The sequence below is a fragment of the Bufo gargarizans genome, chromosome 6 (assembly GCF_014858855.1).
Source record: "Bufo gargarizans isolate SCDJY-AF-19 chromosome 6, ASM1485885v1, whole genome shotgun sequence".
Lineage (NCBI taxonomy): Eukaryota > Metazoa > Chordata > Amphibia > Anura > Bufonidae > Bufo > Bufo gargarizans.
Genome location: NC_058085.1, coordinates 321,899,072 through 321,926,503, shown reverse-complemented (window position 1 = coordinate 321,926,503; position 27,432 = coordinate 321,899,072).

Here is a 27,432-nt window from a genome sequence, read left to right as displayed (position 1 = left end):
TGAGTGCATGCATACTATTGTCTTTTTGAAATTGCCTCAGTGATTGCTGTCGAAACAAGTGACGAGGAGGAGGATTAACAACAGGAGCAATAGACGACATTGAGGTTTGATGGGAAGGAATGACAGCTTCCTTCTGCTGACGAGCCCTGACTGTTTGATAGGGGGTGCAGGCTGGTGGGAGATGCAGCCGTTACTGCATGAGGCAGTAACACTAAATAAGTGGCACGGTTTTCCCATGCCACTTTATGGTGACACTCCATGTGTTGACACAAGGCCGTTGTGCCAACATTAGCACCCTGGCCACACGTCACCTTCTGCCCACACATCCTGCACAGTGCCACACTAATGTCCCCACACTGCTGAGTATCGCATTTTCCGTTCACCACTGCATGATGCCTGCTTGCCGATGCTTTCATGGCTCCAGATCTCCCACTGCTTCTACCCTTCTGTCTCAAGGGCACGCTTTCATGCTGCTGTCTCACGGTCACTCTGCCACCCTCACCCCCTGATGATGACGTTGCCTCCTCTTCATTCGGCTCCCACGTGCAATCAGCTACATCATCATCTACATATTGCAAGTCACCTATCTCTTGCGCGTGTCCCTGACCTCTCGCAACATGTGATCCCACAAGACTGTCATTATCTGTAGTTGCAAACTTAAAGGAGTCTGCAGCTGACCTCTCCTCCAAGTCTGTGCTGGCCTGTAACTCCTGACTGTCCTCAAATAGGTTATCGTTGCTGAAAAGCGGAGCAGAGCCGGCAGCTACCATTACTTGGCTAACAGACCGAAAAGCAAGAGGCAGTTGAGGGCATAGAGGCAATTCCTGGGCCATCCCAACTAAGCGTGCTGTCAGAGGAACCCACTAATCCCTGGCTATTTGTATCTGTTGTAACTTAAGATAATTGTGAAGAGTGAGTCAACCATTGCAGTACAGCTGGATTGTTGGTCAAAACATGAATACTGGATGACAGTGGCAGCTTTGGCCTGTTGCTGCGGCTATCACCATCTCTTCTTCTGATGCTACTTGTGCTGGCTACAGCAACATTTTTGCCAATGCCAGTTCCTTTGGAGGGCCAAGGCAACTGTCTGTTGGCCACAGTGTATAATAACTGTATTGCTAACAGAACAGATTAGCAATGACTCTTGGTGCACTGCACAGCGATAAATTAAGATCTGCCTGTAAACTAACACAGAGTAACTCTATAGCTAACATTCCTCTTGTAAGACAGATAATTTTGGATGCCCCCCTATGTCTTATAAGAGAAATGTGAACTTAAAAGACAAATTGGTGAAGTCAGAAAAAAGATGGACAGACATAGCTCTCCCCCCCCCCCCCCCCCCATTTTTTCCCTGCTTCGGATGTTGTAACTGTGGGAACCTAATTAGGGGGGATACGCTTGCACGCCCCTTTACGGGGCAGACATTTCGTATGAAAAAATGATACACATGTAGCTCTAGGGATGTAGTGTATATGATTCAGTGTCCCTGCAGTTTAATCTATATAGGGGAAACGACAATGGAGATAAGGGAAATAATTAACAAACATAAGAGTAAGATAGTAACATAGTTTATAACTCTGAAAAAAGACATCCGTCCATCTAATTCAGCCTGTTATCCTGCAAGTTGATCCAGAGGAAGGCAAAAAAAAAACTGTGAGGTAGAAGCCAATATTCCTCACTTTAGGGGAAAAAATCCTTCCCAACTCCAATCAGGCAATCAGACTAACTCCCTTGTTCAATGACCCCTCTCTAGTAGCTATAGCCTGTAATATTATTACACTCCAGAAATACATCCAGGTCCCTCTTGAACTCTTTTAGTGAACTCACCATCACCACCTCCTCAGGCAAAGAGTCTCACCGCTCTTACCGTAAAGAATCCTCTTCTATGTTTGTGTACAAACCTTCTTTCCTCCAGACGCAGAGGATGTCCCCTCGTCACAGTCACAGTCCTGGGGATAAATAGATGATGGAAGAGATCTCTGTACTGACCCCTGATATATTTAAACATATTAATTAGATCTCCTCTCAGTAGTCTTTTTTCTAAAGTGAATAGCCCTAATTTTGATCATCTTTCAGGGTACTGTAGTCCAGTTATTACTTTAGTTGCCCTCCTCTGTACCCTCTCCAACTCTGCTATGTCTGCCCAGAACTATACACAGTACTCCATGTGTGGTCTGACTAGTGATTTGTAAAGTGGCAGGACTATGTCAGGATTCTGGAATTAGTATACATACAAATCGAGAGGTTGCACAGAGTCTAGATTGTACGGCCTACGTATTGTAGATGGCATGGGCACTCGAGAAAATATATCACATGATTAGAATTACAGGTTAAATGATGTTGAATTACGAAGGAGTCTCCAGTGGTTCGGCTATGAAAAGATGATCTTTGATAAATGCTGGTGCAACACAGACATCTTTGGTGGCTGCATTTAAAGCTGCCTTTGGGGGCCCTAGTGTCCTGGTCCTGATCATTAGTAGGATATGTAGCTGATCTTAATTTGCTGGGCGCTAGAATATTTTTCTGAGTTCTCGCTCTTCTATAGGTGAAACAGGGGATCTCTGGAATGATTTGGCTGAGTATAGGATCCCTTTTCAGGATATGCCAGTGTTTCCTATGAGCTACACCTCTCGATTATTAGCATCTCCGTTCCCAGGACAAGAGATTATGTGACCGCACAGATGTGATCACATGACACCCTACGTCACCTGTGGACACACCCACAAACTGCAGCCGCTGGTTCATAGTTGAAGACATTTGAGCATGCGCCCACCCACAAATAAGGTCTTGTGGTGACTGGCCTTTCCCCCTGTTTTTTCTCCACATGGGAAGAGAGGCGATCGCTAGAGGATGCTTTTACTTCCGGCCTCCCGGGTCATGTGACCGCTTACCCTTGCGATCACATGACCGAGAGGTCTATACATACAGAAGAAGTCTTTAAGCTGCATTTTCACCAATAATGCTCGTTTTCTATTAAATCTATAAGCGATCATGTGTCCAAATGATAGGAATAGTCCCACAGTATTCGATTTAATGAACATAGTATGCAACCTGGATGACACCTGAGGGCAGCCCCTCCTCCAGGGGGTTTCACCCAGGTGCATCTCTTTTGCGTTTTTTTTTTTTTATATGTTTTATCTATAAAAATACTGACCTGTGAACTATATTTATTGTATTATTGTGAAACCTGATGAAGGGGAGATTTTAATCCCCAAAACGCGTTGTTTCTATTAAATAAGAAGAATACATCCATTAAGACCGTCTCCATCGGTGATTTTGAGCCGAAGCAGAATCTCTCTTTTTCCACTTTTAATGGGGCGGGCACTGTGGAGGTCATTGTTAAAGGGGCAGGCATTGTGGAGGTCACTGATAAGGGGGCAGGCTTCTGTGGAGGTCACTGTTAAAGTAGCGGGCACTGTGGAGGTCACTGTTAAGGGGTAGACACTGTGAAGGTCACTCTTAAGGGGGCGGACACTGTGGAGGTCACTGCTATAGGGGATACTGTCAATATCTTGCAATAACACACAGAAACATTAAATTAAATAGATAAAATATACTCGTGCAAAGCTGGGTCCTTCTGCTAGTGTATACTATAAGAAAAAGCATGTTAGATAAACCTGTAGCAAAACATTTTTATAGAAGCTGGACACTCAATTAATCAGCTCAGATTTAGAGTAATTGACCCAGTGGGAGTATTAATAAGTAGTGGAGATAGAGAAAAAATCTTGAGGAAGAAGGAACTAAAATGGATATTTGTGTTGAAATCATTGCGGTCACGAGGTGTGAATATTGAATTCAATGTCAACAGTATTGATTAGATTTAGGAGAATATGGAGTTGTTTTTAACATTGTTTCTAATGGTAGCTCACACTGTTGTTTGTTTTATTGTAGGTGGATAATGGAACAAAGGGACTGCCATTGGTGCACTGGATTGTCTGATACTTACATATGGCAGCCCCATAACACCATACATGGTCAGTTTTTTACATAGCATTATAGATTGATAGACATTAATTGTACTTCTGTGATGACCCATGAGCTGTAGCACCTGTATGACTCCTTGCAAGGGTGCGAGTTTGAGTACAGAAGTGCCACCCCAGCGAGATTGCTGCAATGGGAACATGGGATGTTCTCTGGATGGAGCATGAACGGCAGGGTCTTGGGATAATGACAAAGTGGTCACGTGAGACGGAAGGAATCACCTGTTATTGTGACGCGAGCGGGAGAAGACCAATGTGAGTGAAGGTATGTTATAGAACTCGAGCATGTGTAGTCATACCGTAGAGATGCCAGACACATGTGCGACTAACTGGGAAACCGTCCGCCCACCTCCACCTTGGAACGTTTGAAAGATTCAATAATGAATGACCAGATGACACATTGATAATTTAGACACACTATGGTACTGGTGAGCACACCATGGCACCACCGCCCATCAGCTTTGCCATAGACAGCAGCGGTGAGCAGGAAGAGAGAAGGGAGACAGCAGGTGCACACTGCGCGCGTCGTCTCCTCATACAGCTATTTGGCTGGGGTGCCAGGTGTCGGACCCCCGCTGATGTGATAGGTGATCAATATAGGAGAGGCCGGAGAACCCCTTTAACAGAAATACTATTTTTCTGGTGGAATAAGCACAAAACTGTATAATATGTCTTTTACCATCCAGACGATAAATGTAGCAGTTGAAATCTCTATGAAAACAAGTGAAATACTAGTCCAAACTCTGTGTAAAGGCATCTCCACTTACATAATAAAAAAAAAATTGGTATAAATTAAAAGAATATCTTACAATACGCAGGTTAGAGGACAAAAATATCTGGGTCATAACGTGAAATTTTAGGCATAAGTCCGTGTTGGTGCATCTTCACACAGTTCAAATGTTATCCTTCACTACCCTGCATATTGTAAGGCATGTATAAGGCTTCACATCTGTGTTTACTTTTCTGGTATTGAGATCTGTCATGGGATCACAAAACCGGAGGAAAACACTTCAATTTTGTCCCCATTCATTGTCAAAGAAGACAAAACTGAACTGAACGGAATGCATTCTGTTTAATTTAGTTGGGTTCACATGAAGCACACAAAAGTGCCTCAAGCAGCATTTTTGAGTGTGTCATGGGATACAGAGCAAGATGTATCTAGCACTAAAACCATTGTAAGTCAATGGGCGCCGGATGCATTTTCTTTTGTGTCCGAGAAAACAAACCCGCCATCATTGACTTACATTGTGTTTCATGTATGTATTTTAGATATAATAACCGGATCCGTTCATAATGGATGCAGCCGGTTGTATTATCCTAACGGAAGCAGATGTGAATGTAGCCTATGTTTTTTTTTAAAACTTCAATCCAAAAAAAAAAACTATATAGAGATGATACAACACAGATTTTGGCCTAGTATGTCATGTTATGTCATGTATATTTGTCTGCTATCCTACATATTGTAACACATGTATATCCTGGTTTTCAAAACACAAACCAAAAAAGTTATATTTGAACTGTGTAGAGATGAAGCAACATAGCTTTATGCCTAATATTTCATGTTATCACTCACAGATGTTATCATATAATCTGTGAGTGATAACGTGAAATATTAGGCATAGAGTTGTGTTTTTTTTTATCTCCACACAGGTCAAATGATTTTTTTTTGTGTTGAAGTTTAAAAAACCAGCATATAAATGTGCTACAATATGCAGGGTAACAGACAAAAATACAGGAATTAACATAACATACTTGGCCAAAATCTGTGTTGTTTCATCTCCACACAGTTTAAATTAAATTATTTTGTTGAAGTTTTGCAAAGCAGCACATACGTGTCTTACAATGCGCAGGGTAGCGGACCAAAGTATCTGTGAGTGATAATATGAGCGACTAGGCTGAAATCTGTGTTTTTTCATCTCCACACAGTTTAAATTGATTTTTTTTAGGTTGAAGGTTTTAAATTCAGCATATACATGTGTTACAATACACAGGGTAGGGGACAGTTAACATCAGTAAATGGTAACATGAGAAACTAGGCTAAAAGTTGGTGCATCTCCAGGCACTACAAGTGTTGGTGTGGTGGGGAAGGGGGGGGGGGGGTTGATGGAAATAATTGCATAGTAGTTTGTCAACTTGTGTTTTACACTGAAGAATTTTTTTTTCAGAATCTGCATATTTTAACAAACAAAAGACATTGGATGCAAACCTAACGCCGATACTGCAGCATTTCCAAAATCAACTACTGGTAGGAGTCTCTTTAGTGTGTTAGTGGAAAAGGAAGGACAATGTATTGCGCCTACCTGTCTTTAAGTTCCTTTAAACCAGATCTGCAAACCGTTCTAATGTGTGACTGTGGTCATTTAGGTCCAAAAATGTCAGGGATATGGATTGGTTCCAAATGAAAGACCCAGAGCCAGACTGTGGGTAGTAGAAGCACCAGCTATCTGGCCAGAAGTAGTAGTTTTAGGCCGCAGTTGTCCCTAGCTTTGGAAAGGCACAGCATTATCGTTCAGGAGAAAGAGGATGAGATTGTGGGTTGGATGGCTCAAATCTCTGACACCATACTGTGGAGTGTTGTGCTTTTCATAGGTATATAACATTTATATATAAATATCCGAATATAGTGGATTTGATATATAATAGGCCATATTGTGTTATATTCACCATTTGCTATATATTTTAAAGTAGGCCAAAATAGGTTCATGAAGAGGAACACAGTTCATGTAATTTCTTCTCTGTAGATGTACCCATCTGAGAAGAGTGATTCTTGTGTCCTTATAGATTTATGACTGAGATAAGGATATTTTATAGACATGCTAATTTATAGGTGCTAATTATCCCTCCGGTTTAATGTCTATTGATGAAGCAGAAAATCTGTGATGTATATATATAATGAACATTAAGTTTTAGTATAAGATAATCAATAGGACATATGTATTGTACTGTGTTGTTGAATATTATGAAGGATGTCAATGCATTTGTATATTTCTCACTAGGAATGCATACACTCCTAAAGAATGGTGAGAAATATTTTAAGTGTAAATTATTTTAACTAACAATCAATCAACCATTGAAATAACAGAGGAGACACACATGTCTGTGAGAGTATAAGGTCCATTATATTCTTATCGGTACATAAATTTGAGAGTATGGGAAAAGTCTAAATGGTACGAAAAAGTCTATGCCTTGATTGGTTTATGTGTCAGAGATAATCCCTTAGCTCTGATTTAGGATTCCATATATTATGTGTATAGAATGTAAGAGAAATCAGACCTGGACAGTTAACCCTTAATAGTGATGATGCTAGTAGCTTATGCAATAGTGCCACCTAGGTTTGAATAGGTAACATTGCACCCACAGCTGAAATGCATTCTGGGTGATACAGTGACATCACAGTCATTATCATATGTACACGCCTAACCTACAATGATTGGAAAGCTCCAAGTTAGGAAGGTGTGTCTAACTGATAAGTTTGTGATCATAAACCACACACACATGAGAAAAGAGAACAGGGAGCAACAGAAAACACAGGAAACACAGAGAAACAAAGAAAGAAAAAAGAGACCCCAGGAGAAAAATCCCAATGATCAGAACAGACTTGAGAGCTGACTTCCCCTAGACTCTGCATATCAACTGCTCGATCGGGTAACGTATAACTTTATTATGTGTAGTATTGATTGAATTAATTGGCTTGACATTTAGGAAAGTCCTGCTTTATTTCAGATGTGTAATGTTAGATGTCTTAAATCAATATTATCACTATTCAGTAAATAGGCATATTACTGAATAAAAGATTTAATATTGATATCAGAGAGAATCTGTGATTGGAATATTCATTCCATAGCCAATATCTGGCCTGATAATTTATAAGTTGTATAGCAATACTACCCGATATCCGAGATTGGTCATAGTTTGAGCAGAGCAAGGGTTCGTAGTCGTCCTTATCACTATTGTGTATATCTCATAATTGTCGTCGGAACGCTTTTATTACATATTCATGTTTGAGAGGTGATATGGAATGTGGGCAGTCATGTTAGAGCCATCTATTGTCGAATTTTGTGTATTGCATATCACTGTGTGTTATTGCATGTTATTGAGTTTTTCTATTGATTAAGCTTTGATTGTATTCTGAGTTATTGTATAATAAATTATTTATATTTTTGCATAGACGCTTGTACCTTATTTTACTGATTGCACAATATATTTAAATTAACGACAATCTCTTTTTGAGGTGTTTTATAGTCCATCTCTAGGATCAATTCCCTTTGAAATTTTTCAAAGTTAAAGCAGAAGTAGAATGAGCGAGCTTTTTATGAGAAACTATGCTAGGTCCTTAGGGGGAACCACAATCTCAAGTGTGACTTTCTTTGCTAGCAAAAGTGCCACCCACATATCAGAGTCCTAAAATACTTCAGCCAAAAGAAAGGAATTAGCTGAACAACTTGCTGTGAAGAAAGCAGATGGAAGCTGCCATCGAGGTGCAGCGTCAACTGATGGCTGAAAAGCAAGCTGAAAAGGATGCACAACGCCATCAGATGGAAGCTGAAATGGATGCACAATTCCATTAGATGGAAGCTGAAATAGAGGCACAGCGCCATCAAATGGAAGCTGAAAAATTGAGGCACAGCGACATCAAATGGAAGCTGAAATGGAGGCACAGCCATCAAATGGAAGATGAATTAAAAAGTCTGAAGAGGCAGAAAGAAGTTAAGATCATAGAAGCCAGGCTCAGAGTACATGAGGAGGATATGAGTCAGAGTAGTCATAGGTTCAAATCTGTACTAAGTGAAGAAAAAGACTCCTACTTTCCTTCATATGCCCAGGAGAATGACAGGAAATCTCCAGCATGTAGTGAAGAAATAAGTCATTATCCTTCTATCCCTGCTCATAAAAACAAAGAGAGGCCTAGTCCAGTGTTAGGAAAAAGGTGTGTGAATTTACCCTCTATCTCTACCATAAAAGATAAAGAAAAGGACTCACCTAATTCAGAACTAAGTGAGAAAATAGAACCGGATGATTCTATTCCTAGATGTCACGGCAGTGCTCAGGAGAGTGTTACAACAATTGTCCCAACAGGACAACAAAAAACAGTCCTTGCTAGACTTCCCATGCCGGAACCCACTGTATTTTCAGGAGACGTACTGAAGTTCATAGAGTGGAAGGCAAGTTTTGAAATGATCATTGAGCATCATTGCTACAGTCCAATCGACAAGTTATTCCACCTTCAGAGATATGTTGGTGGGGAAGCAAAGAAATTTCTTGAAGGTAACTTCTATAGAAAAGACGAAGAAGCCTACAAGCAAGCTTTGGAAAATTAAATGCAAGATAAGGTCATCCTTTCTTAGTACAAAGAGCTTTTAGAGAGAAATTGAATAACTGGCCTAAAATAGGTCCTAAAGAACACTTCAGACTCCAAGAGTAAGGTGACTTTCTGCAAGCATGCAGCAATGCCATCCCACACGTGAAAAGGACTGAAAGTACTGAACGACTATCTAGAAAACCACAGGATGCTATCTAAGCTACCTGAAGAAGTGGCTTCTAGATGGAATCGCTATGTGACTGAACAGTTAAATCTAGGTAAGGACTTCCCAAGTTTTAAAGAGTTCTCTGAGTTCATAAATAAGGAAGCACAGATAGCATATAATCCAGTAACGTCTTAAAATCCTTAGAAGAAAGGCCTGCAAGAGATATAAGACATGCAAAAGCAACTAGCTTTGCAACCAACACAGCAGCTAAAGGTCCAGATACCTACAAGAGCAAGTTCAAAGTCACTACTGGGATCAGTAGAGAGAACCGACAAATCTTCAGACTACCTTCAAGTGTATGTTCTGTGGAGAGAACCACTCCATACACAAGTGCAAAAAATTGGAGTAGAAGTCCCCAGATGAAAAAATTTGTGATGGATAACCAACTGTGTTTCGGATGCCTAAAAAAAAGGCCATGTTACTAAGGAGTGTAAGAGAAAGGCCACATGCAACGTTTTCAAAGGATGCCATCCTACACCACTACATGAAGAACATCCAAAGAAAGATAAATCATCAATACCTAAAGATACTGAGGAAGGAAAGAAAGTATCGGTATTCTCTTGCAAAGTGAGGGAAGGAGAAAACAATGGCACATCAATGGTTGTAACATGGTGTATTTTAAATTCTAAAAGGAGGAACAAGAAGGTATACGTCTATGCGCTACTGGATACCCAGAGTGATGTCACCTTCATTGATCAAGAAATCTGCAAGAAATTACAAGTGGCTAGAAAACCAGTGACGCTCAAACTCACCACAATGACGGAGAGAGAAACATTAGTTAACAGTCAAAGGGTCAAAGGACTGAGAGTTAGAGGACTTTATTTAAACTGCACATTAGATCTACCTCCAGCTTATGCAAAAGACAATATACCTCTAGATCGAGATCGCATACCTACCTGTGAAACAGCCAATGAATGGGATCACCTATCTGTCATATCTCATTAAATGTGAGATGGTGAAGAGTTCAATATCAGAACAGTTTTTGAATAGATGGAGGAAAGAGCACTTAGCCAATCTTATGCTAAGAAGTAAATGGCAAACACCCAGAAGAAATGTCCAAATTGGTGACATAGTGTTAGTGAAAGAAGAAGATTTACCAAGAAGTCAATAGAAAATTCTAGAAGTTCAAAAGGATGAAGACAAACTAGTAAAAAGAGTGTTGCTACAAATAGGAAACTCAAAACTTGACAAAAAAGGGAAACGTCTCACTACTCAAGTTGGAACGTCCTATACAGAAGTTAGTTGTTCTACTAGAGAGTGATAAAAGACACTTAGAAATTGAGAACCTGATGGAAAATTCCTCAAATTCATGTAAAAAAATAAAATTAAAAAAATGAGGATGACAGGGAAATTTATAAGATTAGGCAGAGAGAGGCCAAGCAAGTTATAAGAGCTTCTAAAGCACAGGCAGAAGAGAAATTAGCTCAGTCAGTGAAAAAAGGTGATACGACATTCTTCAGATACATAAATTAAAAAAGGAAACTAAAACAAGGAATTACCAAATAAAAAACAAAAGATGGAAGGTATATGGAAGTAGATAAAGAACTAGCTGACTGCCTCAATGAATACTTCTGTTCAGTTTTTAATAAGGAAAATTAAGGAAAGGGACCTCAGTTAGGAAGGAAGACTAATGAATCTTTTGATGCATGTTTCTTTACAGAGGAAGAGGTTCCAAGTCAGCTGTCTAAAATTTATACGAATAAGTCACAGGGTCCTGATGGGATACACCCAAAGCTATTTAAAGAACTTAGCGATGAACTAGCAAAACCATTAAACAGATTTATTTAACCCATCACTGGTAACAGGAGTCATCCCAAAAGATTGGAAATTAGCAAATGTTGTGCCCATTCACAAGAAAGGTAGTAGGGAGGAATCAGGCAACTATAGGCCAGTTAGCCTGACATCAATAGTGGGAAAATTAATGGAAACCATACTTAAGGAGAGGATTGTGGAACAACTAAAATCCCATGGATTGAAAGATGAAAAACAGCATGGGTTTACTTCAGGGAGATCATGTCAAACTAATCTTATTGATTTTTTTGATTGGATGACTAAAAGTAACTTTAGTAAGGCTTTTGATACTGTCCCACATAGAAGGCTTATGTCACAACCAGACAGCTGAGAAGCTCTGACAGAGGCCTTTCAGAACCTCCCCCTTGAGTTTCTTTGTTGTGGTATTCAGTTACTCATCTCGTTAGCTTCTCTCAGCTGTCATGTGTTGGACTAATTGCTTCCCTTTAAATTCCTCCCCAGAATGCTTTTCTGGGCGGCCTATACTTCTTCCTGGAGTGTGTTTGCATGCTCATCTGGTTCTCCTCTCTTCTACAAAGTTAAGTGTGGAACATTTATCTGTTATTTTCTGTTTGCTGGATCCCAGGTGACCCTGACTCCCTCCGTATCTTGTATAAGGAGCTGGTGGTCGTGTCCCCTCACTATTGTAGGGTGCTCAGAGGTTATATAGTCAAGGTACGTGGATATGCAAACCTCCACCATTCGGATCTTTGCATAGGCTGAGCAGCCAGGGAAAGTGGCAGGTCTTCTGCAGGGGTCTCCCTTTTGTTCCTTAGCTTTTGGATCCAGCGACTCATTTATGCATGTTGTTTTGCCTTGTTTCCTGTACACCGTCCGTGACATTATAGGCCGCCATAACCGTCTCAAGCATGGATCCGGTTTCACTTTTGGCTGAACGCCTTCAGGGTCTTTCATTGGAGGTAGCTGATCTCCGCAGGACTTTTTCTCAGCTTCAAGTGACCGGTTCAGCTGGCGTTCATGGAGTTTGTTCTGAGCCTAAGATCTCGCTCCCGGATACGTTTTCCGGGGGTAGTGAGAATTTTGTGCGTTTTAGAGAGGCTTGCAAACTCCTCTTTCGCCTTCTTCCCCATTCCTCTGGTGATGAGGAACGGAGGGTGGGGATCATTATATCGCTGCTCAGGGGTAACGCTCAGTCCTGGCCCCTCCGTTCAGTGGATGAATTCTTTTTAGCCCTGGGTCAGATATATGATGATCCGGACAGTATTGCTCTGGCTGAGTCTAGACTACGTCTATTATGCCAGGGTAAACAATCCGCAGAAATATACTGCTCAGAATTTCGGAGATGGGCAGCTGATACTGGTTGGAATGATGCTGCACTCCGAAGTCAATTTTGCCATGGTCTTTCAGAGGGATTGAAAGATGCATTTGCCTTTCATGAAAGGCCTATTTCTTTGGACTCTGCTATGTCTCAGGCCGTTCGTATTGACAGGCGTCTTAGAGAGAGAGGAGAGATCTCTCCTTCCTGTCATACTCGGTCCCAGGACTGTGCAGCGGTCCCATTCTGTGCGCAGGGGTCTCAGTCGCTGTCAGCCCCTTCTGAGCAGGAGCCCATGCAGCTGGGGTTGATTGCTTCTGACAATAGAAGATTCAGCCCGCATGGGAGGGTTTGTTTTTGTTGTGGAGGTATTAATCATTTGGCAAATATTTGTCCCTCTAGGAGATTCAGGCAGTTCTCTGGGAATAATAAAGAAACAAAGAGGAAAAAATCTTTTAAAAATGTTCCGTCTGTTACTATTGGCAGGGTTGAGGCGGAAATTGAAGGTTTTCCGTTTGCTTGCAGTTCCCGTTTTGTCCTGCCGGCTAGGGTGGCGCTAGAGAGCAAGAACATTTTTTGTGAGATTTTTGTGGATAGTGGAGCAGCGGTCAATCTCATTGATAATCAATTTGCGATAACTCATGGTTTCCAGGTGTGCACTTTGGGAAAGGATATTCCTGTTTTTGCTATCGATTCCGCTCCACTTTCTCAGAATTCATTAAAGGGCATAGTTCACAATATCCGTTTAATTGTGAGTGATGCTCATGTTGAGGATGTGTCATGTTTCGTCCTTAGCGGTTTGCCTACCCCTCTGGTGTTGGGGCTGCCCTGGCTCACTAAGCATAACCCCACCATTGATTGGCAAGCGAGGCAAATAAATGGTTGGAGTGACTTTTGCAGAGAGAATTGCCTCATGACATCTGTTTCTGAGGTTGCTACTAAGACTGTACCATCTTTTCTCTCTGAATTTTCGGATGTCTTCTCTGAGAGTGGAGTTCAGGATTTGCCCCCGCACAGGGAGTACGATTGCCCTATTAATCTCATCCCAGACGCCAAGCTGCCTAAATCTCGTTTATACAATCTTTCCCAACCTGAGAGGATCGCTATGCGTGCTTATATCTCTGAGAGTCTGAGAAAAGGACACATACGACCCTCGAAGTCACTTGTTGCCGCTGGTTTTTTCTTTGTTAAGAAAAAAGATGGTTCTTTAAGACATGGTCTGGATTTCAGGGAGCTGAACAGTATCACAATTCGTGACCCTTATCCGCTTCCTCTGATCCCGGACCTGTTTAACCAGGTTGTTGGGGCTAAAGTCTTTTCCAAATTAGATCTAAGAGGGGCATACAACCTCGTCAGGGTCAGAGAAGGGGACGAATGGAAGACGGCCTTCAATACCCCTGAGGGCCATTTTGAAAATTTGGTTATGCCTTTTGGTTTGATGAATGCCCCAGCCGTTTTTCAGCATTTCGTGAACAGCATTTTTTTATCATTTGATGGGAAAAATTGTATTGGTGTATTTGGATGACATTTTGATTTTTTCTCCCGATTTCAAAACTCATAAGGAACATTTACGTCAGGTCTTGCTCATCCTGCGGGAGAATAAATTATATGCGAAACTGGAAAAATGTGTGTTTGCGGTTCCAGAAATTCAATTTCTGGGGTTTCTTCTCTCCGCTTCTGGTTTTCGCATGGACCCCGAGAAGGTCCGCGCTGTGCTTGAGTGGGAGCTTCCTGAGAATCAGAAGGCGCTGATGCGTTTTTTGGGCTTTGCCAATTATTACAGGAAGTTTATTTTGAATTATTCCTCTATTGTTAAACCACTCACTGATATGACCAGAAAGGGGGTAGATTTTTCTTCTTGGTCAGTAGAGGCGCGTAAGGCTTTTTCTGATATCAAGGAGAGTTTTGCTTCCGCTCCCATCTTGGTGCAACCTGATGTTTCTTTACCCTTCATAGTTGAGGTTGATGCTTCTGAGGTGGGTTTGGGGGCGGTCGTGTCTCAGGGTTCCTCTCCTGCCAATTGGCGACCGTGTGCCTTTTTCTCAAGAAAACTCTCCTCCGCAGAGAGAAATTACGATGTGGGAGATAGGGAATTGTTGGCCATCAAGTTGGCTTTTGAGGAATGGCGCCATTGGCTAGAGGGAGCCAGACACCCTATTACCGTATTTACTGACCATAAAAATCTGGCTTACTTGGAGTCAGCCAAGCGTCTGAACCCGAGACAGGCCAGATGGTCTTTGTTCTTTTCTAGGTTTAATTTTGTTGTCACGTTTCGCCCTGGAGTTAAGAATGTGAAGGCAGATGCCCTGTCACGTTGTTTTCCCGGGAGGCGGGAATTTTGAAGACCCGGGTCCCATTTTGGCTGAAGGTGTGGTGGTCTCTGCTCTTTTTCCTGAATTGGAGGCAGAGGTGCAGGCAGCCCAGTCAGAGGCTCCTGATCTTTGTCCTCCTGGGAGGTTGTTTGTGCCTCTCGCTTTAAGACACAAGATTTTTAAAGAACACCACGATACGGTCCTTGCTGGGCACCCGGGGGTAAGAGCCACACTGGATCTCATCGCTCGGAGATTCTGGTGGCCTGCGCTTCGTAAGTCGGTTGAGGGTTTTGTGGCAGCCTGCGAGACTTGCGCTCGTGCCAAAGTCCCTCATTCACGGCCATCAGGTCCTCTCCTTCCCTTACCCATTCCTTCCCGTCCTTGGACACATCTGTCCATGGACTTCATAACGGACCTGCCTCGTTCCTCGGGGAAGACTGTGATTCTGGTGGTGGTGGACCGTGTTAGCAAAATGGTGCATTTCATCCCTTTTCCTGGTTTGCCCAATGCTAAGACGCTGGCGCAGGCATTTATTGATCACATTGTCAAATTGCACGGTATTCCTTCAGACATAGTCTCTGATAGGGGCACGCAGTTTGTTTCCAGATTCTGGAAGGCTTTCTGTTCTCGCTTGGGGGTTCGGTTGTCATTCTCTTCTGCTTTCCACCCGCAGTCGAATGGCCAGACAGAGCGCGTCAATCAGAATCTGGAGACATATCTGCGCTGTTTTGTGGCGGAGAATCAGGAGGATTGGTGTTCTTTTTTGTCCCTTGCTGAGTTTGCTTTAAATAACCGTCGTCAGGAGTCCTCTGATAAGTCACCATTTTTTGGTGCATATGGGTTTCATCCGCAGTTTGGGACTTTCTCGGGAGAGGGGTCTTCTGGTTTTACCTGATGAGGACAGATTCTCCTCGTCTTTGTCATCTATTTGGCAAAAGATTCAAGATAATCTAAAGAGCATGAGTGAGAGATATAAGCGTGTGGCAGATAAGAGACGTGTGCTTGGTCCGGACTTGAATGTTGGTGATCTGGTGTGGTTGTCTACCAAGAATATCAAATTGATATTGGGTCCTAGGTTTATTGGGCCTTACAAAATCCTGTCTGTCATCAATCCTGTTGCATACCGTCTTGATCTTCCTCAGACTTGGAAGATCCATAATGTTTTTCATAAGTCCTTATTGAAACCTTATGTTCAACCCATTGTACCCTCGCCTTTGCCTCCTCCTCCGATTATGGTTGATGGGAATCTTGAATTTCAGGTCTCTAGGATTGTGGATTCTCGTCTTGTCCGCGGTTCTCTTCAGTACCTTGTTCATTGGGAGGGGTATGGTCCTGAGGAGAGGATGTGGGTCCCAGTGACGGACATTAAGGCCTCTCGTCTCATCAGGGCTTTCCATAGGTCCCATCCTGAGAAGGTGGGTTCTGAGTGTCCGGAGTCCACTCGTAGAGGGAGGGGTACTGTCACAACCAGAAAGCTGAGAAGCTCTGACAGAGGCCTTTCAGAACCTCCCCCTTGAGTTTCTTTGTTGTGGTATTCAGTTACTCATCTCGTTAGCCTCTCTCAGCTGTCATGTGTTGGACTAATTGCTTCCCTTTAAATTCCTCCCCAGAATGCTTTTCTGGGCGGCCTATACTTCTTCCTGGAGTGTGTGTGCATGCTCATCTGGTTCTCCTCTCTTCTACAAAGTTAAGTGTGGAACATTTATCTGTTATTTTCTGTTTGCTGGATCCCAGGTGACCCTGACTCCCTCCGTATCTTGTGTAGGGAGCTGGTGGTCGTGTCCCCTCACTATTGTAGGGTGCTCAGGGGTTATATAGTCAAGGTACGTGGATATGCAAACCTCCACCATTCGGATCTTTGCATAGGCTGAGCAGCCAGGGAAAGTGCCAGGTCTTCTGCAGGGGTCTCCCTTTTGTTCCTTAGCTTTTGGATCCAGCGACTCATTTATGCATGTTGTTTTGCCTTGTTTCCTGTACACCGTCCGTGAAAGCTTATCAATAAATTGCAGTCTCTCACATATTGTTGAATGGATTGGGCAGTGGCTGAGGGACAGACAACAGAGGGTTGTAGTCAATGGAGTATATTCAGACCATGGTCTTGTTACCGGTGGGGTACCTCAGGGATCTGTTCTGGGACCCATATTGTTTAATATCTTTATCAGCAAAATTGCAGAAGGCCTCGATGGTGTGTCTTTTTGCTGATGACACAAAGATTTGTAGCAGGGTTGATGTTCCTAGAGGGATACACCAAATGGAAAAGGATTTAGGAAAACTAGAGCAATGGTTAAAAATCTGGCAACTAAAATTTTATGTTGATAAGTGCAAGATAATGCACCCGGGGCGTAAAAACCCAAGAGCAGAATATAAAATCAGTGATACAGTCCTAACTTCAGTATCTGAGGGTCATTATTTCAGAAGAAGGTAGGCAGACAATGTCATAGAGCAGCAGGAAATGCTAGCAGAATGCTTGGGTGTATAGGGAGAGGCATTAACAGTAGAAAGAGGGAGGTGCTCATGCCGCTCTACAAAGCACTAGTGAGACCTGATTTGGAGTATTGTGTGCAGTACTGGAGATGATATCTCCAGAAGGATATTGATACTTTGGAGAGAGTTCAGAGAAGAGCTACTAAACTAGTACATGGATTGCAGGATAAACCTTACCAGGAAAGATTAAAGGACCTTAACATGTATAGCTTGGAAGAAAGACGAGACAGAGGGGATATGATAGAAAGTTTTAAATACATAAAGTGAATCAACAAGGTAAAAGAGAAGAGAATATTTAAAAGAAGAAAAACTGCTACAAGAGGACATAGTTTTAAATTAGAGGGGCAAAGGTTTAAACGTAATATCAGGAAGTATTACATTACTGAGATAGTAGTGGATGCATGGAATAGCCTTCCTGCAGAAGTGGTAGCTGCAAAAACAGTGAAGAAGTTTAAGCATGCATGGGATAGGCATAAGGCCATCCTTCATATAAGATAGGGCCAGGGGCTATTCATAGTATTCAGTATATTGGGCAGACTAGATGGGCCAAATGGTTCTTATCTGCCGACACATTCTATGTTTCTATGTTTCTATGTTCAAGTCCTACCACTAAGAACATAGAATTATAAGTCATTTTTGTGGGAGTGTAACTGGCCAGCTAAGACCTGTCCCGGATTGCTAGTGTAGCTTGTATGTGTATACAGCTAGACCTGCCAATAGCCTTAGTGCAGTTCCTATGTTTATGTGTTAAAGACAAAAGCAGAGTTATTTACTGTGACATCATGTTTTGGATTTCATATAACGGTTATATTTTGTGTTCACAGAAGCAGAAAGATAATATGCCTTTAAGATTCATTTTAAAGGGTAACGTAAGCTCAGTGACACAGCAAAAACAACAGAAAGCATAGTGTTAATCTGTTGTTACTGGGCAGAAGTATAGAGCAATCACAGCCAGCTTGTCATACAGCAAGAGTTTTCACCAATTACAGCCAGCCTCACAGACAGCCTGTCTGGAAATTCCCCCAGTTCCTGCTGATATAATCATTATTCACCAGAGACAGGAGCTGAAGAGACATTCAATCCACTGAGAGCTGAGTTTTTTGGGAACAAGAGGCCAATATAGGTATTTAAAACAAGTTATATAATGTTCATATTGTTAGTATTGTGTTTAGAACTGTATACTGAACTAGATATACTGTATATGTGTTTAAGACCCGCGCGCAGGAGCCGCTGTGTACACAGAAAGCGTGTGACGTCACACTCGTTCCTACTGATACCTCTGCAGGACAATTCTCATCCTACGCGTTTCGGGGCCTACAGGCTCCTTCGTCAGGGTCCCTGATGATGGAGCCCGTAGGCCCCGAAACGCGTAGGATGAGAATTGTCCCGCGGGGGTATCAATAGGAATAAGTGTGACGTCACACGCTTTCTGTGTACACAGTGACTCCTGCGCGCATGTCTGCCACCGGCCGGGGCAGCACGTGAAACAACAGTTGAGCCGAAGTTTTGAACATCCCGCAACAAGCTCCCGGTGCATGCCCGCATAGAAGGACAAGGAATTACAACATTGTAAGGTAGGAAACTATGCGATCATACATGCGATTTTAAAAGGAACTTGTGAGGAAGGATACACATTGCCTGAAGTTGTTAATAAGAGCCTGCGCGGATACACTATTAAAATTATATATATAATTCTATTACATTGTCAGCCCTGTGAGGGGGACTGGAACCTATATCCAGCAGTGGGATCCCGCTAGTGTTAGCAGGAGACTTATAGGACTTGTACAGACAAGAGTGCAAAGGTGTATTTTTATAATACTAATGTATATGTGTTTACTTACAGTTTCACCAATTGCTACCATACAAATTCAATTGCAAGTTTCAAATTGCAAGCTACAATTGCAAACATACAATTGCAAGCATTCAGATTCCATGTTGCAATCCAAACTGCATACAACCATACCAGATCATACTCAACCAATCTGCAAATAGTCACTGCTAACTGCATACTGCAAGTGAACTATTATTCAGACCTCAGATATACCTCTCAGAGAGATTATAAAGTGCTTAAATAACTCAAACTGAGAATACAGATACTCGAGAGAAATATAGCCACCATTTTATGTTGAATGACAAGATTGAACAGTTGAACCACCATCTTATGTATACCGCCATTTTGTGATATCTTTTCAACACGTGTTTTGTAAATTGTACATGGACTATCTGCTGCGGAGGTGGCAGTGTTATATAAAAAGAAAAGTTGAAGTTAATAAAGAAGTTTTTTGAAGCATTTGGTGTGCTCTTTAAACCTACTGTTTCCATAGAAAGGCGCTATAGGAATTACAGAGTAATGGACAGTCTGGTTAGACTAAAAGTCGGATATATCAAAATTATTCTAATGCCACAGCGCAAAAGGCACTTCATAGTGCTGCGCCTGCCACACCATGCTTTTATACCCTTGCTATCAAAGCAAAATGGGAGAATGTTTTCCTCCTGTAGAAAGGGAAGACAAATTACATACCGTATTTTTTGTCCTATAAGACGCACCGGCCCATTAGACACACCTAGGTTTTGGAGGAGGACAATAAAAAAAAAATATTTGAATCAAAAGGTGTGCTTTTGGTGGGTTTTGAACTAATAGTGGTCTGTGGATGACACTATTATGGGGGATCTGTGGATTACACTGTTATGGGGATCTGTGGGTGGCACTGTTTTGGTGGATCTGTCGATGACACTGTTACGGGGATCTGTGTATGGCATGGTTATAGGGATTTGTGGCTGGCACTGTTATGTGGGGATCTGTGGATGACACCGTTATGGGGGATCAGTGGATGACACTGCTATGGGGGGATCTGTGGATGAAACACATATAGCATCTTATGCTATATATGTGTCATCCACAGATTCCCCCCCCCCATAACAGTGTCATCCACAAACCCCCCCCCCCCCCCCATAACAGTGTCCTGTGTAAAATAGTGAATGACCACCAATACAGGGGGTGGGTGCCAGCATCTGGTGTTGTTATGGCAGCGGGGCCCGGTGCAGTCACTGTATTCTGTTACACCAGGCCCCACTCGCTGTAGTATTAATAGGTAACGTGTAGGCATGGGCTCTGTTTTAAACTATAGTGATCCTCTGCAGCATAGAGAAATCTATGTAGTATGGTACTCACTTGAAACTCCTGTAGACAGGCTGGGCAGGCGGCGGCAGCATAACGTCATTCACTACGTCACGCGCCTGCTCCGCCTGCTTTATTCATAAAGTGGAGCAGGCGGGTGACGTAGCGAATGACGTTATGCTGTCGCCGCCCACCTGGCCTGCCTACAGGAGTTTCAAGTAAGTACTGTACTACATAGATTTCTCTATGCAGCAGAGGATTACTATAGTTTAAAACAGCGCCCATGCCTACACGTTACCTATTAATACTACAGCGAGTGGGGCCTGGTGTAATAGAATACAGTTATTGCACCAGGCCCCGCTGCCATTACAACACCAGAAGCCGGCCCCCACCCCTTTTCCTTCCCTGCTGATACACCACCAGCTGCGCTGTGGGGGGAAAAAGTGTGTTTTATAGGGCGAAAAATATGGTAATTATCGGGAAACACTGTGTAAGCAGTTTGCTGCAGCTTTTGGCGAGTAGATGCCTGCTGCCAGTGTCTGAAAAGGGAGGCCTCTCTTTGCTCTACCCAACCCCCCACAGAGTCACCTCACTCCAGCCAACACAAGCTGCAGCAGCAGCCAGTTAAGTCTTCTCAACGTGATGGAGAAGTTTTTCCATGTGCTGTGAAAGGCCAAGGCCTGTCCGTAAGGCAACAGCTCCCACCTCCACACCCAGGTTTAGGCCTAACTACAACCTGGCCAATCTCTGCTGCATACCCTGTTCCCTGAACTGGCACAGCATGCCCTCTTTCTTCTTTCTTGCCCAGTCTCTAGAGTCATCCTAGTGAACATTTTCAGTGTGTTGACACCAAAATGGACCAAGTTGTCTAAAACATCACTTTTGTCAAACCAAGCCTGGATTCAGGAGGATTTTCATACTTATCCGCCTTATGCCGATGAATAAAACTGGCCTTGCTGGTGGTGCCCCATCTTGCCACTGTTGCTGCCTGCCTCCATCATTTCACTGCTGCGATGTGCCAACCATCATGTTATGATCAAACCTTATTGCAGATGCAATTAACACGACACCTGTTAATTGCATGTGCAATTATTCACAGTATTTGGTTCTTACCTGGTAACAGATGCCAATTGGTGCAGTCTGCGGTTCTCATGCGGCTATCTTCTTCAGCTGATTGGAGGGAATCTCATCCTGGCTCGAGGGTACCTATAAAAGAGAGAAAATGTCAGTTGGTGCTCATTCAGGTAACGGCAGCGACGAGACCCCTCCCTCCCCTTTTTCCTTGAATGTCATGGTGTGTAGTATGGGGGAATAGTCACTCTTTGAGTGGACTATCTGAATATGTTTATTGGTCAGTTATATAAAAGTTGAGATATAGGTATTTATATATGAAGTTAAAGTAACATATACACACCGTGGCCAATATTATCCATTTTAATAAAGATCCCATTTTAATAAAGATCATTGAAATAATGAAAATGGAGTAATCTTTGGTTATTTATATAGGTGGATAAAGTAATGGTTTTGTGTTAAGGAGTTAAGACACCATGTACAGCTACTGCTGCTGCCGCCCCCATTTTGCTACCGCCTCCATTTTGCCACTGCAGTGACTTGCCAACCATAATGTTCTGTACGGCTACTGTTGTTGCTGCCTCCATCATGCCACTGCTACCATCATGCCAATGTTGTGACATACCATCCATCATGTTCTGTATGGCTGCTGCTGTTTTCATCATGCTACCATCACCATCATGCCACTGCTGCGACCTGCAACCCATCATGTTCTGTAAGGCTGCTGCTATCTCCATCATGCTACCTCCACCATCATGCCAATGCTGTGAATTGCCAACCATCATGTTCTGTATGGCTGCTGCCACCTCCATCATGTCACCACCACTATCATGCCGTTGCTGTGACCTGACAACCAAGATATTATGCATAGCTGCTGCTGTTTCTGACATCATGCCTCAGTTGCCATCATGCCACTGCTACAACCTGGCAACCAACGTATTCTGCATAGCTGCTGCCTCCAGCATGCCACTGCTGCCTGCCAAAATGTACCGTATGGCTGCTGCTGCTCCTCCCTGCTAATCCCCTATTGTCACCACTATTAACGTAAAGCGTCTGCCACTACTAGCACTACTACTATTACTACTACTATTCATTTAACAGCCATCATACTGTCTTGTATGTGCCATTCTATGCTGTGTCCACTGCCACTACAATTGCGGCCACATGCCATTATATCTGTACCCTTTCCAGATACACATTGCACTGCTGCTGCTCCCACTTTTTCTTTTGATAATCAACACTTGTGCTTGTCACATGGGCAGGCATTCTAACCCCATCAAGGTGTCAAGACATGGACGCTTAGTCCCCCTAAGCCACTTTTTAGTTGTTTTTATTTTTTCATTCCATAGCACCGTGTTCTGGAACATCCATTCAGATATGGCAGCTACACGCTAATCATGCAGCTGTCGAGCAGGGGGCCCACTGTCAGTGACAGCAGGGCAACCCAGAGAGAAGGCAGGGACAGTTCTCAGGTGTCCCTGCCTTCTAGATCGCTGTATACACAGCACTCAACGAGTGCTGTGTATACAGATCAGGAAGCGATATGCGCTTCCTGTCCCGGCCCCGTGGTCATGTGACCACCGGGTCGGGAGAGTGCAGGAGTTGTCAGGTCGTCCATAGACGTCGATTAGCCCTTAGGCTACTTTCACACTAGCGTTCATAGGTCCGTTCGTGAGCTCCGTTTGAAGGAGCTCACGAGCGGACCCGAACGCCTCCGTCCAGCCCTGATGCAGTCTGAATGGAGCGGATCCGCTCAGACTGCATCAGTCTGGCGGCGTTCAGCCTCCGCTCCGCTCGCCTCCGCACGGACAGGCGGACAGCTGAATGCTGCTTGCAGCGTTCAGCTGTCCGCCTGGCCGTGCGGAGGCGAGCGGATCCGTTCAGACTTACAATGTAAGTCAATGGGAACGGATCCGCTTGAAGATGTCACCATATGGCTCAATCTTCAAGCGGATCCGTCCCCCATTGACTTTACATTGAAAGTCTGAACGGATCCGCTCAGGCATCTTGCGCACTTAGAAATTTTTCTAAGTTATTAATGCAGACGGATCCGTACTGAACGGAGCCTCCGTCTGCAATAATATGATCGGATCCGTTCAGAACGGATCCGATCAAGCGCTAGTGTGAAAGTAGCCTTAGGCTGTACAGCGTTGTATTCTGCTGTACAGTCTCTCTGGGGGGTGTATTTCCCCTTTAACTGGGGCTACTATTTCAGCCCCAGTTACAGTAGAAATCAATAGTAAAAAAAAAGTGTAAAATAAAATAAAATTAAGTGTTTAAAAAAAAAAAGGTTTCACGTGAAAAAAAAAATAATAATCCCCAATTAAGTAATTAAAAAAACATGTTAAAAATAGAAAAATAAAATAAAATAGACATATTTGGTAATTACGCATCCGTAACGACCGGCTCTATAAATATATCACATGATCCACCCCGTCCGATAAACACTATAAAAAATAAAAATAAAAACTGTGTAAAAAAAAGCCATTTTTGTCACCTTACATCACAAAAAGTGCAACTCCAAGTGATCAAAAAGGCGTATGTCCCACAAAATGGTACTAATAAAACCATCACCTCATCCCGCATAAAAAGAGCCCCTACATAAGAAAATTGTTAAAAAAATAAATAAAAACCATAGCTCTCAGAACATGGAGACATTAAAACATCATTTTTTTTGTTTCAAAAATGCTATTATTGTGTTAAAGTGAAATAAATAAAAAAATATACATATAAGGTATCACCGCATCCGTAACAACCAGCTATATAAAATATCACATGACATAACCCCTCAGGTGAACACCATAAAGAAATAAAAATGAAAATAGTGCCAAAAAAGCTATATTTTGTGACTTTACATCACAAAAATGGCAACACCAAGCGATTAAAAAGTTGTATGCCCCCCAAAATAGTGCCAATCAAACTGTCACCTCATCCCGCCAAAAATTTGATTCTACCTAAAACTATGACTCTCAGACAATGGAGACACTAAAATATTTTTTATTTTGCTTCAAAACTGCTAAAATTTAAAAAAGTTGACATATTAGGTATCGACGCATCCGTAGCAACCAGCTCTATAAAAATATCACATTACCTAACCCCTCAGATGAACACTGTAAAAAAATAAAAAATAAAAACAGTGCCAAAAAACCATTTTTGTCACCTAACATTACATAAAGTGCAACACCAAGTGATCAAAAAGGCGTATGCACCCCAAATTAGTAGCAATCAAACCTTCACCTGCAAATAATGACTATTGCTCTCAGTCTATGGAGACTTTTTTTGTTTCAAAAATGCTATTGTGTTAAACTTAAATAAATAAGAAAAAGTATACATATTAGGTATTTCCATGTCTGTAATGATCTGCTCTATAAAAATGCCACATGAACTAACACATCAGGTCAATGCTGAAAAAAATTATAAATAAAAACTGTGCTAAAACAACCAATTCTTTGGTCACCTTGCCCCATAAAGTGTAATAATGAATGATCAAAAAATCATACTTACCCAAAAATGGTACCATTAAAAACATCAACTCTTCTTGCAAAAAGCGAGCCCCTGCACAAGACAAATGGCAGAAAAATTAAAAAAAAATGGCGTTCAGAAAATGGAGACACAAAAACATATTTTTTTTTCAAAAATGCTTTATTATGTAAAACTGAAACAAAGAAAGTAGATATATTTGATATCATTGCGTCCAAACTGTCAGATGAATGTTGTAAAAAATAAAAACAGTGCCAAAACAGCCATTTTTTTGTTACCTAGCCTCACAAAAAACATAATATAGAGCAATTTAAAATCATATGTACCCCAAAATAGTAACAATAAAACTGGCACCTTATCCCCTAGTTTCCAAAATGGCATAACTTTTTTGGAGTTTCTACTGTAAGGGTGCATCAGGGGGGCTTCAAATGGGACATGACAACTAAAAACCAGTTCAAAACCTGCCTTCCAAAAACCATACGGCACTCTTTTTCTTCTGCACCCTGCCGTGTGCCCTTACATCAGTTTGCGACCACATGTGGGGTGTTTCTGTAAACCTCAGAATCAGGGTAATAAATACTGAGTTTTGTTTGGCTGTTAACCCTCGATGTGTTAAAGAAAAAAATGGTTAAAAATGGAAAATCTGCCAAAAATTTGAAATTTAAAAATATCAATTTTCCTTTAATTCTTGTGGAACACCTAAAGAGTTACCAAAGTTTGTAAAATCAGTTTTGAGTAACTTGAGGGGTGTAGGTTCTACAATGGGGTCATTTATGGTGGCTTTCCAATATTTAAAGGGGTTCTTCACTTTCATTTAACTGATGATCTAGCCTCTGGATAGATCATCAGCTTCTGATCGGCCGGGGTCCGACACCCGGGACCCCCGTCGATCAGCTGTTTGAGAAGGCAGCAGCGCTCCAGCAGCGCCACGGCCTTCTCACTGTTTACCGCCGGGCCGCCCGCCCACTGACGTCACGACTAGTATCAACTAGAGTGGGCGCGGCTAAGCTCTGTTCACTTGAATGGAGCTTAGCCGCGCCCACTCTAGTTGATACAAGTCGTGACGTCACTGGGCCGGCGGTAAACAGTGAGAAGGCCGTGGCGCTGCTGGAGCGTCGCTGCCTTCTCAAACAGCTGATCGCGGGGGTACCGGGTGTCGGACCCCGGCCGATCAGAAGCTGATGATCTATCCAGAGGATAGATTATCAGTTAAATGAAAGTGAAGAACCCCTTTAAGCCCCACAAAGTGACTTCAGACCTGAACTAGTCCTTAAAAAGTGGGTTTTGCAAACTTTCTTAAAAATGTTAAGAATTGCTTAAAAATTTTTAAGCCTTCTAACTAGAGTTGAGCGGACACCTGGATGTTCGGGTTCGACGGGTTCGGCCGAGCTTCGGGACCCGAACTTGACCCCAACTTGACCCCAAACCCGAACCCCATTGAAGTCAATGGGGACCCGAACTTTTGAGTACTACAATGGCTGTAAAAATGTCATGGAATAGGCTAGGGGGCTGCAAATGTCGTAAAAATGTGGTTAAGAGCATGGCAAGTGCTCTGCAAACAAATGTGGATAGGGAAATGACTTAAAATAACATAAAATACATAAAAAAATATAATAATAATCTTGATCCAGAAGGACGAGGTCCATATGGAGTAGGAGGTAGAGGAGGCGGTGGATGTGGCGGTGGAAGTGGAGGAGGCAGCCTACACTGCTTTTTTTATTTATTATGGTACACCCCAAAACATTGGGAAATATAACCCTCCAGTCGTACTAAACACAATTTCAGACAATACAATGGCTGCAGGGCAGGCCAGCACCTCCAAGGCGTAAAGGGAAAGCTCAGGCCATGTGCCCAATTTGGAGACCCAGAAGTTGCAGGGGCTGACCCCTGACAGTTAGTTTGTATAGGTGTGTGCATACTTGCTGCCCCACCATGTCGCACGTCCCCGTGATGTTCACGATCCAATTTGATATCTGCTCTATCAACTTTCAATGTTTTTTTATGCGCCTACCATGGTGATCACGGGTGGCGGGAAATCAGGGTTCCAGGCCGGAGAGGGAGCGTGAGAAAAAGAGACCAAATTTAAGGGAGATAAAAAAAAATTTTTTTTTATTGGGATTGAGCAGAAATGTGGGAAAAGCTATTGAGGCGCAAATGTGAGACAAATTACAGAATCCCAAATGTGGGCCAAAAGAGTCAAGCGGAATTGTGGGAAAACCTATTGAGGCGTAAATGTTGGCCAAAAGAGTATAGCGGAAATGTGGGACAAATTATTGAAATGCAAATGTGGTACAACTTGTTTAAGTTTAAGCAATGAATCAAAGGAGGTGGAGCGCATCAATTAAAGAAGCATTTCAGAAATTTTAATCCCTGTTACCTATGCAGAGCAGGGGTT